Source organism: Lepidochelys olivacea (assembly GCF_965140295.1).
Source record: "Lepidochelys olivacea isolate rLepOli2 genome assembly, chromosome: 3".
In the NCBI taxonomy this organism is placed as follows: domain Eukaryota; kingdom Metazoa; phylum Chordata; order Testudines; family Cheloniidae; genus Lepidochelys; species Lepidochelys olivacea.
Window position 1 is genome coordinate 110,103,944 of NC_140413.1, and position 10,734 is coordinate 110,114,677.

Genomic DNA, 10,734 nt, shown 5'->3' on the forward strand with positions numbered 1-10,734 from the left:
TGTCCTCCACAGGGTCTGAATGAGGGGGAAGCCAGTGCTGTCAAGGCAGCTGAACCTCATTCTTTGGTAAAGAAGGAAGATCTGTGTATGAAGGGGTGATCTATGTGTCTGTTGGGTGTCCAAGTATTTTGATGCATTATTTTGAACAGGAGTAAGTATACACTTCGCATCTCTAGCTGAAGATTGAGCATTGTTTACTCATGAAAGTAACATTTAAAGCACTTTTCCATTTACATTTTAGATTAACGCCTGGTCTACACTAGAAAGTTAGGCTGGCATAACTACGTCACTCAGGGGTGTGAAAAATCCACACTCTGAGTGGTGTAGTTAAACTGACCTAAGTCCCCGTGTAGAGAGAACTAGGTCAATGGAAGAATCCTTATGTTGACCTAGCTACCGCCTCTTGGGGAGGTGGATTATCTACACTGACTGGAGAACACCTCCCATCAGTGTAGGTAGTGTCTACACTGAAACACTACAGCAACGCTGCTGCAGCAGTGATGCTGTAGTGTTTTTAAGTGTACACAAACCCTAAGAAATCATGTTTTGGGTTTCTACATCCATGAACTGCATTTATCTGCTCCTGAATGCTGTTATAAAAGTGTTTGGAGGCGGAGGTGATGTTTTATGGTGAAGGATTATACAACTGATGACGTGACAAATAATTAAAAATATATAGCACATCCACTCTGACTCTAGGAATGGTGTTCACATGCTAAATTTGAACATAGTATACTGTATTAAAATATTATTTACATAAACTCATACATCTTCTGGAGAGGAACCTATTTCCATAACTGCAAAGAAATAATTGTTAGTTGTTTGTCAGTCCTTACAAGCATTATTCTATAAGGAGGAAAGTTTATTTCGCAAACTTTGTATAGCTTTTTTCCTACCAATGTGTCACAAAACACTTTTATTGTATTCTCTATTTGTTTTGAATTACTCTCCATGACTCCATACAGTTAGTTTAGACTGGATTGCATTTTGTCTTGTGGTGGTTGTTTCCTGTGCATTATTTACAATATTGCAGTGCTCACAGGCCTCGACCAAGAAGGGAGGCTCAGTGTGCTAGCCACTGACAGTTCCTGCCCCCAAGAGCTTCCTTTGAGTAAAGGAAAAAAGTAAGAGTAAAAAGATTGTACAAAAATGCTCCCCAGAAACAAAAGTTAAGTCATTTGAATTTTCTGTTGTAGCTCTAATATGTAGCTTTATATTAATTATGTGAAATCCATTGTCTCTAAAAATAGCCTTTTTTCATCATACATATATATTAGACACGTTATCCCTTGCAGGTAAAAAAAAAAAAATCTGATCAACTCTGTGTGGGTACTCTTATTCTGGAATAAGTGAGTCCACACATAGAGATAATCAGGAATAACTCCATCTGTAGACAAGCCCATAGACCTTGGCTACACCATGATTTTTTTTTACCTGCAATTCCCAATGGATACAGATCTGTTGGTGGACGGTGTAGTGTAGCCAAGGCTTAGGTCGACTAAGGTATTTTTACCACCCTCCTGGCTAATCGTACTTTGAACCACCACCTGTGGGATTGCACTCACTAGAAATTACTGGTCCTTGTGTTGATACAGTCATACAGTTGTCCTCCCACTTGCCACCCCACTCATTTTCATTTTTAATGGTGAGCCAGTTCCCTAGCTGGTATAAATCACCATAACTCCACTGACTTCAGTGAAACTTTTAAAGGACATTTATAGCTATTCAGTGCCAGTAATTCTTCACTTTCTGTACTCTGAGTGCTTGACTGTGGCTGAAAAACTATTTGCAGTATCTTTTAAATAGCCACAACTGTCTACAGCTAGGTTTCAAAAAATAAAACACGAGCCCCTATTTTCCTCAGCTCAGGTTCATGACTTGTTTGACAAATATCCCTGCACCTCAATATGTACCATTGATTTTTATTTGTTTCCTTGCTAGAACACAACCCTATCAAATACAAACATAAATATAACATGGTTTCATTAAAAGTGATACATGGAAATCTGCCATGCCATTAATGTGCTATCTACAAATTACCTGTCTGGCTTTCTATTCAGTAACAATAATTAGTCATGGATGGTCTGTGAAATTTATTGTTCTCTGCCCATGTATTCCCAAATTAGTCACCAAGAAAGGCTTTTTTCAGCTTCAGACAGCCTTTTGGCTAACTATGCCTTTTCTTCTCAGATGCAGAATTTGCTACATTATTCTAAGTTAGACTACTGTGAAGTGATCTTCTTGGTGCTAACCAAGCCACTTGAAAGCTTCAGCTAGTGACCAATGCCTTCAGAATACAGTGGCTATATGATAAGAGAATATTCTGTGCAGTCTTTGCTGGCTGCCAAGCCCCTTCCGAATGAATTGCAAGGTGCCCTTTATGGAAAAGTCCTATAGAATTGAATAAGGATTATAAATAAATATGGTTCTATAGAAATTAAAAACCCATACAATGGGTTTCTGTCTTGGGGTTTGTGGGTTGTTTTTGTTTGTTTATCTATTCAGTAGAAAGGATGTCATTTTCTAGTTATTTATATAGGATGCTCCAAAAAACTACAGAAGGCTAACATTTTCTATTACATTTGTCAGATCATTTCCATAAGTGAATGATTACCATCTTCAAAGCCCTTAAAAGTCTAGGACCCAGCTATCCCATGGTACCTCTCCCTTGTGATCTGCCAGGCAATCTGCCCAATCACTTTCCTAAGGCTGACAACTGAGGGGGTTGGGGCAGGGCATTCTTGATAACAGGAACTTTCCTCTGGAATTCAGTACTGCCAGAATTACACCTAAACCTGAGCCAGGCTGCATTCAGAAACTTGTTTGAGCTGCACCTCTCTATTCAGGCTTTTTGCTATCTTCTAGCTCTGGTATTTCTAGTATTGAGACCACTGGCAAGGTTTTCCCATCTCTACTCTTTAAAGCTGTAGTGTCACAAAGGGTTGTGCTCCTTATGCTTTGAAAGTTTATTGCTTGTAATGTAAGCCGTATTATGTGCATGCAGATATACTGTGATGCTAGTTATGGTAACTTACTTGTATTGTACTATGGTGATAGGTGGTGGATAAATACCTTTGAATAAAAATAAAATTGTTCACTCAAACAAAAGCTTTTCTTTATCACACATATAAGGATTTTATTCTGCATCCAAAACTAATGGGAACAGTGCAAAAATCCAGTGGTTTATTATTGGCCCACTACGGGAAAATACTTTGAATTTCCATTTACTCAGCTATTAGGTTAGTCAAACATGCTGGCACATGCCATCTCTTCTGTGTCAACACAAGACACAAAATTAATCCAATCTGGCATTTGATACAATCTTAACTGACTCTGCAGCTATTAAGAACCCATGTATGTGCAATGAACCTAAAAAGCCATGCATGGGTGGCAAGTTGTGGTTCACAAGGAATTCAGAAGTTAGTTTCAAATGCTTTTCAGGCATAATTGAAAAAGAATGCTACATCCATTCCTAGATAAACAAGAGAAAAGTCTCTAACATTGGAGCATTATGTCTGTAGATCTTTTAACAGTCCATTCTTTTTCAACAGTTTCACTTAGTACAGTGGTCCTCAAACTTTTCAGGATTGTGCCCCCCACCTCGTTCCGCACCCCCCGTGCCCAGGAGCTGGGCCGCAGCTCCCAGGGGGTGAGGATGCAGCCAGGAGTAAGGGGGCTGCAGCTGGGGGTGGGTCTGGGGCCGGGAATGGAGCTGCGGCCAGAAGCAGAGCCATGGCTGGCAGCTGAGGCCAGGTGTGGAGCCACAGCCTGGCCATGGTTGGGGGCCAAGGTTGGGGGCTGGGCCAGTCACGGAGCTGGGGCTGTGCCTGGGGGAGGGGCTGGAGCAGAGCTGGGGGATGAGTGTGGCTGGGTGGCACTCCTTCTCCGCCCCCGATGGGGGCTGGCCCAGGCCCCACCGCACCTCCCCAACATTTCTCCGTGCCCCCCTGGGGAAGCGTGTCCCACAGTTTGGGGACCACTGGCTTAGTCCTTCCGAATGAAGGACTGCAAAGTACATAGAACACCATTCGCTTGGCCAAATACTGCTCTCATTTATTCCCTTGTAAATCCATGGGTTTCAATTGAATTAATCTGGATTTACACACGTTTAAAAAATTTGGCTCCTGAGTTCTTTTCAGGAGAATTTATTTCACACAGGAAGGTAAGATTTAAAAAACACAGCAGTTTGGTACATTTGGCAGTCTCTGTCAAAGGCAGAAGACTAGTGCTGAAATAGTGGGTGTTGTAGGTTCAGATACAGCTCCGTTGGCAGATCAGTGGGGTGAGGACGTTTCTATAGCATCTACTCCACATCATATTCCACCACTCAACTCAGCAGTTAGTTAATGTTTCAGTTCCATGAACACTTAAATTCACCCAGAAAGCTAAAAATAAAAATGTGGAAACTAATTAATCTAATAATATGTGTCCAGGGGCTTGGAGTGCTAATATCTGTGATTATTAATATTGGCTAGATTACATTGAGTCTGATCCTCACATACACTAAGGTGACTTTACGTTGCTCTGGCAGTATAAATGGGCTTACAAATAAGCATAAATGTAGTTTACACTCACTTTGCACTGCAGTGTACTCTCAGAGTGGTGTAAAGGAGTTTGACGTAACTAAGAATTGGGCCTATTATGTAGTAGTTGATTGCTAGCAACCTATTATGTTTAAAACTAAAATTTAGCTTGACCCAAAATAAACAAAAACAAACAAAAAAAAGTATAGCTCCACAACACAGTAATTCACTATTTGAAATAGTTACAGGTGCGAGGGATGGAGTTTGATTTAGCATCTGATGATCCCTGCAAGCTGATCCATGCAAATGGCTATTTATGCCTGGGCAGAATTCTAGTAAAGTAGGGCTCTACACAGGCATTGGGACCTGCCCACATAGATTAGCTTGCAGAATTGGAGCCAAGCACATAACTACAGATATGAGTTGGAGAAGATGTTCCTGCCTAGTATCTGTCTTGTCCAGTATCCTGTTTCTAACTGCTTCAAAGGTAGGTGCCAGAAAAACCACAATTGAATTATGGAATACTTGCTTGTGAGAGAAGTCTAGAGAAAGAGAAACCTTCATGCTTCTAGGCATAAAGCAACCACGAATATATAGGATTTTGGAAGAAACTTCCCTGTGCATAGGGTATTCTATATTGGGGTTTGTAAACCTTCTGTTGGCCACTGTCAGAAACAAAAAGAAAAGGAGTACTTGTGGCACCTTAGAGACTAACCAATTTATTTGAGCATAAGCTTTCGTGAGCCAGAGCTCACTTCATCGGATGCATACTGTGGAAAATACAGCAAACGTTTTTATACACACAGACCATGAAAAAAATGGGTGTTTATCACTACAAAAGGTTTTCTCTCCCCCCACCCCACTCTCCTGCTGGTAATAGCTTGTCTAAAGTGATCACTCTCCTTACCGATCTGATTTGGCATAGCAATTCTTATGTTCCATCCAGTGAAACATTTGAAGAGTACAGTCTATGTCAAGGAGCTGAGGGTGATATTTTTCAACAGACATGGAACAGCAGTGATTTGGGATGTAACTATGGATGTTTCCATTATCCATATAACAACACTTTATATGTTCAAAGCATTAGTAAAAGAACATTAACTCATTAATCCTAACAACCTCTGTCAGATCTTCAGGTGATCATTATTATTTCCATTTTACCAATGGAAAAACTGAAACAAAAGTATAAATTGCCCAAGGCTACACAGTGAGTCAAGTCGCAGAGCCAAGACTGGAATTAGGGATTTCCTCATTCTTTGAGACCACACTGCTCAACATGTGTAACTTTTTAAAAAAAAATCCTAGTATGATCTTGGTATAAGTGATACTCCTTGAAAATGAGTCACATCATTGAACTATTCATTGTGTAAAAATGTTATCTCAAAGGGGAGCCAAGATAACTCTGAATGTATAAATGGTGTAGGTATCAGAATAGGAACTAGCCCCTTTTTCCCAAAAGAGCAGATTCGCCCTCTGCCATCTCTGTCACCAGTGGATTGGTGCAGATTTCCTCCCCTCTTCCCTTGTGTGGTGTGCAATAAATAAAAGCTGACAAAGAAATAAGGGTTAAATAACAGGTAAGTGTATTAAGGGATAAATTACAGATAAGGGAAGGGATATATGTGAACGAGAAATAACTATATAAAGAACACAAAACCAGTGACACAGCAGCCCTTCCTATGAGCATAAAGCTCAGGCTGAAAATTGAAACCGAACCCACCCTGGCATTCAAGAAAATATAACCCCAATTAAGAAACCCTAATTTGTCTCACTGTATTCCCAGCACTTCAGTGGCGGTGGCGAAGTCCAGGACCTCTACTCCATGGATTAATTGGAACCTGTGGAGGAGGAGCGCTGGAGAGTCCCTCGATGACTGTTGGAACTGAAGAAGCGGACCGAGAACCCTCTGGATGTTGGCGTTCCCAGGAGCAGGACAGGTAAGGTGGAATGTGTCTTCTTCTTTCTTCTCACCCCAGGGACGAATGGTATCTTCGGTGGTGCACTGGTGCCAGGAAGACCTGAACCGCGCACACACAGTCGCTGTGATGGACTGCACCACCAGTCTGTGATTACAGTTCTTTTATAGAGTCTGTGGTGGGAAAACATGGTATGATCCTGGGAAAGGAGGGAAACAGTCTGAGGAGGTGTGGCCATGGGATCGCCCAGTGGCAGGAAAAAACAGTTCAATCCAGTTACATCCAGGCCAGGCTGACAGGGGGTCACAAGATGGAGTCACAAGATGACAGTTCAGACCCCATCTTGGATTGCTGCAATATCCTTAAAACTGATTATTGGGTCTGATACACACATGTAACTCAATAAACTATAACAGTTTATACCCAACATATCCCCTCCTTGGGGCCTTTTTACTTAACTAAGTACAAAGGTCCCAAACAACCTTGGTACAATGTAGAATTATAACAAAGGTAAGTATCAACATAACAATGCACATATAAAGATTCACAGATAATACAACAGGCAAGTATCTAACTAAATAACTATACCTAGGTATTAAGAATAGAGATGTCAAAGGGAACTTGCTTAGACCTTTTCTTAACCTTTCTGAGCTTGCACAGATAATCATTTATGTGGTCGTACTAAATGTTTAAAAGAAATTGTGGGATTAAGAGTACCATAATTGGATGGAGCATGATGATCCAAGCAGCATGAGCTTCACTCACATTGGTGGTAAAAATACCTTCCCACCAATGTAGTGGTGTGGTTTCATCCTTTACTTTCTTAAGGATTCATTTGATTTTATCCACCGAATGGTGGACCGTGAGAAGAGTCTTAAGACCTTCTGTTTTTAAGTTGTTGATATAATAGGTGAGCTGTTTATGGTGTAGTAATTTCTTGATAGCCTCTAAGTCAGCTCCAATATGTATAGGCTCTATGTAGTCGTATAGTCGATATTTAGACTGAATGACTTCTGACTCTAGGTCATGCAACGTCACATTTATATCACATCCCCTTAGACTAGATACTTGACACAAACAAATATGTGCAATAAAATTGTTGATTATATGGTAAAACCTATTTACAGTAAACATTGGACACAGACTTCTTACACAGACACAGTGTCTATCTACCTGCACTATGGCTGACTGGTTACCAAGGGAATGGTGGTGCAGCTCGTAATTACATGTTCCTGACAAAGAGTTTAGACACACATGGGGCTCCTCCCATATTCCTACAGTGCAAGTATATCCCAACCCTTTCTGCTCAGTACAGGCTTGTACATTAAATGGGTTTATACTCTTTCCCCTTAAGATGCACCCATTTATTTTCTTCCACAAAGGCACCATTAGGGATTGGTTGGCAAAAATTTCTAGTGGAACGAGAGGATATTTTCCTCAACAGCTGACCTTAAGGTGAGTACAAGGGCTATAGTAGTCTCATTATGGGAATAGTATGTAAAACTAATGAGTCTCCACCATTCATGATGCCTTTTCTCAAATTCATTGGAGTTATTTACAATTATTCTTTTTAACTCCAAAGGCATCCTTACAATTGATTTTGCCACACTTAATAATCATTGCTGAGCTTCCATACAGGTAAGTGCCTCAGATAAATTTGGTTGCAGGATGCCAAAAGCTCCCAATACCTGTAGGTGATCTTGTTCCTGAATATCCAACCAATAAGGGAGGATATTTACAATATTGAATTTGGTGGTTCCTAATCCCATCAACTCCAATGATAGTGGCTCCAATAATGTTGACACGTCATGACTCAGATCACCTATTCTTTTGGCAAGGAAGTTTTCATCGATGGTATTAGTTACCCCAAGTCCAGCTCCTACTCCTCTGAGCACCTTTGCTATCACATCCCTTTTCTTTCTTTGTTGTAAGGAGGATAGCAAGATTCCTTGTAGCCATGCTCTCCATCCCATTAATAAGGGCGTCAGAAAGGGTGCACGCGGAAGATGTAGTGGAATGATAGAGATCTGAATAGGTATTATGATCTTCTTTAGGCCGAACTGAGGTTCAATCATCATAATTCTTGATACATCCTTTTTGAAAACAAAAGGTCCCACTAATTGGTGGTGGTGGAGCAATGGTCAATTTGAACAAATGTTTTCAGTTAAAACGGGCAAAATACTAGTATTAACCATGAGAATTCCTGTGCAAATGAGGTTGTCGTTTTACTGAGTCATCCAATTTGCAAAACTTAGATGAAACATAATTAGTCAAAGAGAGAGAACACTGATTTCTGCATACTTGACAGGATAGATTCATGATTAAATGTTTGTTGGTATAAGGAGGATACGCATATAATTTAATTGAGGTGGATTGAAGATTATGGTGATGTAAACTAGAAGTAATATTTATAAAGCCTGGTGTTGTGATAGAAGGTGCGCTGATTTTAAAGTTGATACACTTGGATATGTCCCAGTGAACGTCCCTATATGTCCTGTGAACAACCTATGAAAGGGAAAGCGTCCAACATCCACGCACATCCATTAGATAACTTTTTAATATATTTTAGCTGTCCAGTTGGATTTAGCATTGGGTCGTGTGTTCGATTGTCGTGTAGGGTGAATGACACCAGTGAGTTGTTGCCTTTATTCTCCTTTATAACTAAATAACAATACCCTTCCATTATGTAGGAGTAAATGCTGGATAATCCAGTCATTACATCCTCAGGGATGACCCAATATGCAGGAGTGAGAGGGATTCGAGTTGCTGGCAGATCTCGTTTTCCCCGTTTAAATCCCAAAGTGCGTATTTTAAATAGTGCCTTAGGCGATGCTTCTGTCCTAATTTCCTCTGGAAAGGGTTTTGTTGGGGCTTTAGGTGGTGCCCTTGGCAACATTTGGATTCTAGCTCCTTTGTTTTCCTTCTCGTAATTTTCATCATACTCCTCATCATGTTCCTCGTTTTCAAAGTCCTCTTGTGTATATACCTCCTTTTCTGAATCCTCATCCTGGTCATACTCAGAAACAGGGATCTTCCACTTGTAGAGTAGACTCTCATTCACTTAACCAAACCAGTGCTTGTTTTCTTGAATTATTAGACCTTGACAAATCCTTAGGCATAACCATGCCATAACTATAGACATCAGATATTTTTCAGGAGCGTTCATGCTTTCTTCAGTACCCTATAAAAGAAAACATGAAAATATTAACAAAAAGAAAAGGAGTACTTGTGGCACCTTAGAGACTAACCAATTTATTTGAGCATGAGCTTTCGTGAGCTACGAGCTGTAGCTCACGAAAGCTCATGCTCAAATAAATTGGTTAATCGCTAAGGTGCCACAAGTACTCCTTTTCTTTTTGCGAATACAGACTAACATGGCTGTTACTCTGAAACATGAAACTATTAATTTTACCTAAGGTGGTTTATGATTACTTCTCCTCTCTTTCCTTTACAGTGTTGTCTAGGCAGATGTTTCCCTTCCACGCTTTGAGTTGTGTGCTGTGAAATCATTTGGTGACTCGTTTCTTCCCAGATTTTAATTCCAGCTAGTAAGTAGTAGGACTTGCTTTGTTTATAATGGTAACAGGACCAACCCATCTAGGACTGAGTGGATGTTTTTTTTTTCTGAATAGTACTTGAATAGAACTTGATTACCCACATTCCATTCAATGAACTTAAGGTTATTATTGAGCCTTTGGTCCATCTTCCTACAATTGGCTTTTAGGGTCACAGCTACTGCCCTTTGCACACCAGTGATGATCATTAGCATGGATTTTATATATTGGTCTGTTATTGCTCTTGGTCGATATTCATCGTGGGGTACCCCTTCTGGCACCCACCTTTGTTCTGGCCTTGCCATAGGTCGTCCGAATAACACCTCATGAGGAGTGAAACCGTGGGATCCAATGGTGGATCTCATTGCCATGAGAATTAATGGGAGGTATTGATCCCAGTTTTTGCCTGAGGAATCAGTGACTTTCCGGAGTGCAGTCTTCAGAGATCTATCTGATCTTTCTAGAAGGCCAGATGCTTGAGGGTGGCCTTCTACATGGTATCTTTCACGCACCCCCAGGGCTATACAGAGTTGTTTGGTTATTTCCCCAGTGAAATGAGGACCCTGATCGGAATCGATGACTCTTGGTAGACCAAACTGACTGAATGCATTTTCCAGCAATAACTTGACAGTAGTTTGAACTGTACAATTACATGCTGGATAAGCCTCGATCCACTTTGAGAAGAGGTCAATGCATACTAAACAATATTGGTTTCCCCTATTTGTTTGAGGTAGGAGTCCA